This window comes from Saccoglossus kowalevskii, chromosome 16, assembly GCF_978046115.1.
Source record: "Saccoglossus kowalevskii chromosome 16, keSacKowa6.1, whole genome shotgun sequence".
Taxonomy (NCBI): domain Eukaryota; kingdom Metazoa; phylum Hemichordata; class Enteropneusta; family Harrimaniidae; genus Saccoglossus; species Saccoglossus kowalevskii.
The window spans coordinates 15994521-16003187 of NC_140656.1; the positions used below are offsets into that span (position 1 = coordinate 15994521).

At 36.1% G+C, this 8667-nt stretch overlaps 1 pseudogene; it reads left to right on the forward strand.

Annotated features, from left to right (window-relative positions):
- The first annotated feature begins 3451 nt into the window (after positions 1–3451).
- On the forward strand, positions 3452–3981 carry LOC144351963 (uncharacterized; annotated as a pseudogene).
- Positions 3982–8667: the final 4686 nt, after the last annotated feature.

Here is an 8667-nt window from a genome sequence, read left to right on the forward strand (position 1 = left end):
TATGTCCAATTGCCTAATTTGCATGAGTAATCAAATAACAGGGCCTTTGATTGACAATATGCAAATCGAGATTGTACGGGTCATAGTTCATTCAATTCACGCGCATGTGCAATTATTCCCAAATCAGTTATCGCTCGCTAGCAAACCAAACATTATATTTCCTCAGCGTTTTTTCCTAATTTTTATCATTACATTATGCGTGGTGTGAAAAGAAAGAGAGGTAGAAAGAAGATTCAGATGATTTCTATGTCGGAAGAGGCAAAAGCTACACTGAAGGCATCAGCCCGCCGAATGAAAAACAAAATCGATGTGAGCGTCCAAACGTGACTTTCCCTGAAGGCGTGAATCCGAGTTTCTGATTGACTGAGAGATTTTATTTTTAAATAATTGTTCTCAAAAAATAAACTGAGCATGTGACGAATAATTTAACATTGTTCATAGTGATAACAGCTCATTGTCGAAACGAAGCTTACCCATTCACGCTAGTCACAATAAGCATCATCCTCTTGAATAGGCGTCAATGACTACGGTAAAACTTAGACTCTATTTTAGACATCAGGAATGATTGAAATGTCCGAAAATGACGCCAAAATACACCTTAAAAGTCCTATTTTATTTTTTTCTAGATCCCATCCCGAATTTACGGCAGAATCTGGTCCCTCAAATAAGGGATACGTGAGCTTTGATTCTAACCGGATATATTGCACTGGGTCGGGGAGATACAAACTTTCGTGTATCTTTTGTCCAATGGGTACCTGTACTTCGATCATTCGCAAGTTTTGCTAGGTGGTGCGCGACAACTTTGTTTGCAACCGGACGAACTCAATGAAGCAAACCACTGACAATGCTAAAATAAATTGCAGAGGTACGCTAAAATTAATTGAAAACAAGCAAATAATTTCAATGAAAAATAAATCACAGAGAGAAGTAACTTGATACATTAACAACTCTTTTGACGCTCTGACCGCTTCTCCGCGTCTGATGTTTTGTTTTCCTTGTCACAATACTTACTGATTGATGATTTTGTTTTGATTTTTGAGTTTTTTAGCCTGCAATTCGGCCACAACCTTTGCTTTTTTCGTGAAAAATGGGTTAGTTTACGTCAGTTTGACGGACATTCCATTTTTTTTAAACTAACGAGCACACTGTTTAGCACTCCTATTTTTTTCATTTGCTGATTTCTATTCAAAAAAATTCGTCCGCTCGAAAATGCACCTTAATTTTGCACTCTTAAAACATGTCAGATTTCCAACACAATTATTTAAAACCGGTCGAAATTTTAAAACTTTTACGTTAGGAGCTGGAGCTCTCTTCTTGCAGGCGACCGTCGCCGGTAGTACAACAGCATGTTTTGTACGTACATCCGTGCGCTGATTGTCTGCGACTGTCTTAGAAAATCACTGAATAAGGCGTTACCAAAATCGGAAAAAATAAAAAAATGCCTTCTTAAAAAACGAACAGAATTCAAATATTCCTTTTAACAAATATGTTGCAGTGGGAAAAATAAGATTGGAAACGCTGAACAAAACTTCTGTGCCTCGCGTTTCGATTCTAGAATTACGCGATTATTCATTATTGTGCGTTCGCTTCCTGGAGTTGGTTCTAAATACTACATAAAAATCAGAGGATAAATAATTTATTATCCCACTTTGTACTCTCCACGGTAAACCATAGGCTCTGAAATACTCGTAGATTTTTTATTGAAAATACATCGAAGAAAAGCCATGATGTTTTGATCGTGATGAAAGGTCACCTTCCTAGGACCGCCCCCCTGTTTAATAATTCATGAGATGACGTCATGTTTACTGGGCATTGACACGTGTTTTTACCGACCCCCATCAAAACACTGGTATGAATGACGTGTTTCTGATTTATATATTCAAGAACAGTTGTTCTGGTCCAACGATTTTACATAAAATGTCTATGTCTATACACTAACTTTCAATTTCAATAGTCTAGAAAGTATGACAGCGTATGACAAAGCAGTAATTCCCGGTTTAACGTGCAAATATGCAAATTAGCCTTTTTCTCGTCTTCTATTTTTGGTGAATTCTTGGGTTTGAAATTAAAATAGCTGATAGACGCTTTGGCCATTTGCCTCGAAATTTTCACACATTATTGACAAGGTGTTCCGTTCCCCCTTCAAAATGCGTCCGGACAGTTTATTACGGCGAGTGGAACAAAAATAACAAGTCCGCAATTAACATGGATATATAAATTATGAAAAAATTGAAAAGAGTGAACTTTGAGGTCATGCTGTGCCGCGACTTTGAAAGCCGTTAGAGAGATGAGTGGACGCATTTGAATTAGTAGTATACCAAGGTATCCAGTGATGTAATTTTACCCACAAACGGACTTGAAGTTTTTAAGCTAATTTTTTTTAAATCACTTTTGTCCAAAAAAGCATATTTTTGACCCAAAATCAAAAACGCATTCTGGATATTTAAAATAAAGACAAGTTTTACAAAGTTTGTATAATAAGCTTTCAGAAAATATATAACATATACCATCTTCATTGTCTAATTACTCAATTAAAAAGCAAGCCAAATAAACTGCATCTCTGAGACCTTAAGTTTTAGTCAGTTTCATTCTTGTTTATTTTTTTTCATTTATTGCTTTGTTAAGGTCAGGTAAATGGGACCTTAGACTGTCTGAAAATTGATTCCATGACATATTTCTGACATGCTTAAAATTTCGGAATCACTTCAGAATTTTAAATCTGGAGCATTTGTTTGGAACTAAGTGGTTTGACGTGACTTTGGATGAAGCACATGAAATGTGTGTAAACAAAGATGTCAAATCTGCTTTACATACAGCTGTCGAGGGTCTCGTGGAGCGACTGGCAATATGGCTGCAAACAATATAAAGCAACAACTCTTTCATTTTTTTAATGAACTTGATAATAAAAGCGGTAAAAATGTCAATAAAATACATGAAGACAGTTGCAAACTATACATCTTTTCTCTTGAATTGTGTGAATATTTCCTCCATATGTAGAGGACTCCTGAATGTGTTTGTCAACATAGAAGCTTACACACGTAATCATTGCATAATATGGAAGGATGAAAATACCCTGTAAAATTATGGCACGCTGAAACTTATGGCATTACGGTGACAGATGTATAATACTAATTACTATAATATTCTAATGTACACATACCAGTTTGCAAGTCTGGTAATTGCAAAATGATTCATTATCCTGTTTTGAAAATTGTTGCATACTCTAATTACTATTCAGTTTCGTATACTATATTTTTGCTTTTTTTTAGAAACACATATAAAACCAAAAATTGCAAGTGTAAAAATGCAGCCTTTGTCACTTTAAATTCACCATGACACACAGACAGGAACCTGGAGTAACCCTGGGTACAAGACTGAGGAGATCCCCACAATCCCATAGAAGATTTCAAAGCAAATAATTATTCTGAACCAATATGACTGACATACTTTTATGGTATGTTTGGTGAATCAACAGTTAATGATCCGTTGTTTTACTCGGCAAGAGTTAAATGAAATGAAAGATGTTGTACGTAGGTTGAAAAAAAGGTTTAATGACATGCAATCTATGGTCAAGTCACCTGTTGCTGAGCCCCTGGTCATACCTGAGTCACTGAGCAACCTTCTGCTGCCGAGCCATTTACCATGCCATCAGCTGTGACAAAGTCTTCCATCAGTACATGTGCTGATGTAGCCGAGCCAAATTTATACAGTGGCATGACGTTTTACCAACTTCGAGACCTTATAGCTCATTGTGATAAATATGGTGCAGTTAAGATCATTTTATTGAAATTGTTTCCTAAAGAATATATATTGACAGACTGTGTCTGGCAAAGCCCCCAACAAGAATACCACTGCAAAAACGCCATTTGTCACTTGTACTCTACAATGGTGTCTGGACTTAAAAGTTAATTTCTAGAAATGAGTTGCAAGTTAATAACAGAGAAAGTACAATCTGTTCAAAAATATGTGAAGGAACATTGAACCGGTTTCAGAAATGTAATTGTTATGCAACTTTTTTCTGTCGCTGAATTTAATGTACTGATAATTTGAATGGCAATAAAACATTGTCCAAATACTTATCAGTACCTAATTAACCAACTAAGTAAATGATACAAACTTCATGGTCATGGTGAATAAATGACGCAAACTAATTTAGGTGTTGACCATGGTCATAAAATAGCACAAACTACCATGGCTGTCCATAGTTGACCATGGACATGCGACCATGGATTGCCTCGTGGTCACTTTCGTCTGTAGTATAAAGGTGTTCAGAGGTACAAAACAATAGTCAAAGAGTTCCTACCTATAGGCTGGAAGGTAGAGTTCATGGTGTTGGATGGCATGTTTTTAATAAACAAAGCCCCATTGGCCCCACATGTAACATTTCCGCATTATGCAGATTTCTCTGTTCAACACTGGATTGTCCCTCACTACCGTCAACGGTATTTTGAGGTTCATTTAATTTTTGATCACCTCCAAAGGCTTGGTATTAGCCCAAAAGATATTGAGAGATCAATAACGGAGTAGTGTTCAAGAGTCTGATGAAACCCTTCTTTTACAAGATTGGGAAAAAAATATTGGTTGTACAGCAAATAAACGTACACTTGTAAATTTGTTATCCTCAGAATGCTTAAAGCTGATTATACCAGTACTGCATGGGGACCAAATGTTCATAACAGCAGGTGGTTTTGATGGTGAGGACATAGACATGTGTTAACAGCCAGGGTATACTATCTGAATGGATTCCACAAAGCTGTCATGCATACTTCATGCATACAAAAATGGAGTTGTTTATTCTCCTGACAGATACTTACCATGTTTTACTGCCAATTCTGTACAAACATATTGGAAAAAAATATCTTAATCCACTTGATAACAATTTGTTAAATCTAACATATAGATATGAACCAATTCAAATCTGACCTCAATCTAGACCAAGATTTACAGCATATTTCACTTCATTTTGTTGGCAAAATTATTCAGTCATTATTTATCATAACCGGTTGTTAACTTCTGTCGCGCGCAGTTATCTAACCGCAGGAAGCCCAGGAACTATAATCAACTAGTGCACAGTCTCTATTGGGGGGGGGGGGGGTATCGGCTGGTATCTAGTGTAAGAAATAGACAAGGGATAAAGGCTCCAACCAGCTCACATTTTTTAAACTCGAAAAAACAGACGAACAGAATGAAAAATAAAATCTTAAAAAAATACCAGGTTGAAGAATATTAGTTGCTCCTTCAAATTTCACCAAAGCGTTACCTACATTTTACCGATATCTGCAGAATAAATCAAGAAAACTACACAAATTTACTCCATTTAGGAATTCCTAACGGTTTGCCCGAACGCACGGCACAGTTGGAGGCGTGGCCTGTTCAGCATTTGTCAACAACCAATCACAAGACCGGTTACGAACCACATCGAGGTCACGACTCTGTTAGCCTTGCTCAACTGGTTATAGTTCCTGGGCTCCCTGTGATCTAACATGAAAAAAATTACTTTCTTTATGATGTGTTCTAAGTTAGTTTGTAATGTCAGACATTGTTTTGATAACCACGAGTTGAACCCTGAGAGACTAGATCGGTTTCTGTAGCAACCGTGACGTATTCAAACATTCGCTACATTGTTTCCCCATTGCGTTCTCGCGGTAATTGTCTGCTTACCGCCCAAAATTCTCACCAAAGTTCTGCCTCGTGTTAGTCGCGTGTCACTCCTAATATGGAATGACAGTGTTATGTTTTGACAATTACTTTAACCAGGCAAAGCGCTGTCGTGAGAAGTCCGATTCAGGCCATCGCTGTAAGTCCTCCTACGGTAGCTTCGCAACCTGATGCTCGTTACGCACACCATCCTTTCTACGCTCTCTACAATGTCAACTCCTCGTGAAACTATTATTTAGTGATTTTGCTGTACACAAGTTTATTTAGAATTTCAATTGTTATCGTTATTTCGTGATTCGTCGAAACAGAAATGCTGCTAATAGCACCACCTACGCATGTAGAGTGCGCCATCACAGGTCATGTTCGAATCGCGCTAAAACGCTTGTTTATGATAGGCAGCCATGATGAAAAGCTACGAGCACATTTCTGCGCAGCGTCTACCGAACATTTCAACCAACATACTGCTTTAGAGACCCAACGATGTAAGTCTACAATCTTTTGAACGTTTATTTAAGACCTGTTTGTTACATTGTGTTACTGGAAATGTGTGATATTTCTAAAGTGATTCATGAAGTGAGATCGTTACCTCATGGTTACAAATAGTTTCACAGTTACTTTCACAGTGTCTGTATTGCTTTTATGTTATAGAATTAACCGTGTTTTAAATAAATCTGACCTAAACCGATGCACTGGAGGAATGATTATTTGAGCATGGTTGACACTAGTATGGGTATAATAGACGCAGTTTGACCCCAGAACAGTGATCCATATTTTATATCAAGAAGTATTTGCTGTACAACGTATTGATGTTCATGCTGAGTACAAATAAACAAGTTTGAATTATACCTCACGTCTTTTCAACTCGAGAAAACACTACGCAATCGATGTCCGTGTCAATAACAATTCCGCATGTTTAATCAGTTTGTTTTATGTGACGAAAAGAACACCTCAACGCCTAGTTTTTCGATATAAACTTACCCACTACAACTTCTTTGTTGGTTTTGGAAAGTCATCTTTTTATACGTTTTTTTGTTCAGTACTCTGAATTTATAACCTGTTGTCTGGGACAATAAATGATACATCTGCAAAGACTATGAAAAATAGTGTGTTTGCTTGTCTACGTCTTGTTGGTGCAGTTTACTTTTACATTCATAGGCATTTGATGAAGCTTATTCACACGAACTATACAGAAAACTATAAGCTAGTGAAGCTACTACATTTGACAACCACAGAAAGTGGATAGACACTGTAAAAGAAACAATTTGCCCAATAAGTCAGTATGAAGAAGAATATATATCTTCTTGCCAAGCATTGGAGTTTCACTGGCAACGATCATGTTGGGCGTCACAACTTTGGAGTTAAGCTGACAGTGTACAGTTTTCTTTCCTAAAATACGAGTAAAATCTATTTACAAAGAGGTGTGGTTGCAAGAAAATGCCATCTTGCAGTAATCAATGTTGCAAGTGTTTCAAAACACACAGTTGTGGTGCTAGCTGCAGATGTAAGAGCTTACCAACACACAAATGGTTTTTGTGAAGGCTCTTAAAAAAAGGCCCTTGTTCAAAGATATTGCAACCAAGCAATTTGGCGGTGGTAGATGCATATACTACTAAGGCTTCTACAAATTACATAAATATGATGATACAGGAAGAGATGCAAGAATACGATATGACAGGAGATGACACACTGGTATACTATTCAGAACTTGGCGAGTTAATGGATGAATATGCAGAAGACAGTGAAAATGGCAATGATTAAATTTGCATAGCAATGCATTATGTAAATTACCTCTATTGCATTGTTATTCTAAATTGCAGCTATTGTATCACATAAATATTAACACACATATTGCCAAGAACATGTATTCATATTCACGATTATGATTATGTATTTCAATGCAAATTGAAGACTGAATTTTAGTTTTCTGTCACTACTAAAATGAGAAATTTGTTTGAGTTTAATACCATGACCAGGGACAGGCAGATATACATTTCTCATTTTGCTCTGAACTATATTGTTAGTTTATGATAAATCATAATTCATTTGTATTTATCAACCTATTGTATCCAACAATATGTTGGAACAACATGATCTCATCCAACTTATAGTATTAGATATTTTGAAATTTTTTTCCTGCTTCTAGTCATTTAAATATTGAAAACATTGATTGACTATATTTGCGAAAATGTGCAATGTTTGCAATATATTTGAGTTGTGTAAATTTATTTATATGTTTATGGCCATATTATTGGTTTATTTACAAGTACTATAAATTAAAGTAAAATATATTATCTAATACATTTGTGTAATTATTTGGTAATAGTTCAGCCCGGAAAACAGGGGAATTTGTCCACCCTTGGCTCTTAGTTGAAATCGTGACGAATGGGAGCTTGTCTGGGATGTAACTGCTATATTGGATGATAAATGACACGGGAATTATTCTATATTTTATATTATATTAATAGTGCTTGGAAACACTGGCTTTATTTGACCCTGCTGAGTTTATTGATAATATTACATGGGAGTCATTGGCTGGCCTACGAAAAGATGATTTACTTGCGTTGGGTCAGTATAAAAATATAAATGTTAAACAGGGTATGAAAAAACAGGAAATAAAAGAATTAGTAAATAAATATTTAATTGAGAATACAATTTTGAGTGAGATTCCTATGGAGGAGAAGACTGAACAGGAATATGAAACTCCACATTAACCTGATATATCAGTACTAAAACTGGAAAGGACAGAAAGAATTGCAGTATAGGTTGGAGCATGAAAAACGTGATAGACTTGGCATTACTGAGGATGGTTCATATTTTGATCCCACTAAATGTATGAAACTTGTATTCAAATTTGAAGAACATGAAGTTAATGATTTTTTGTTCATTTTGAAAAATAGCTACCAGTTTAGAGTCTCCTAAGGAGTCGTGGTTCAGTGTCAGTTTGTTAGTAGAGCTAGAGATGTCTACTCGGCTCTATCTTTGGGTGATTGTGCTAAATACGACATTGTT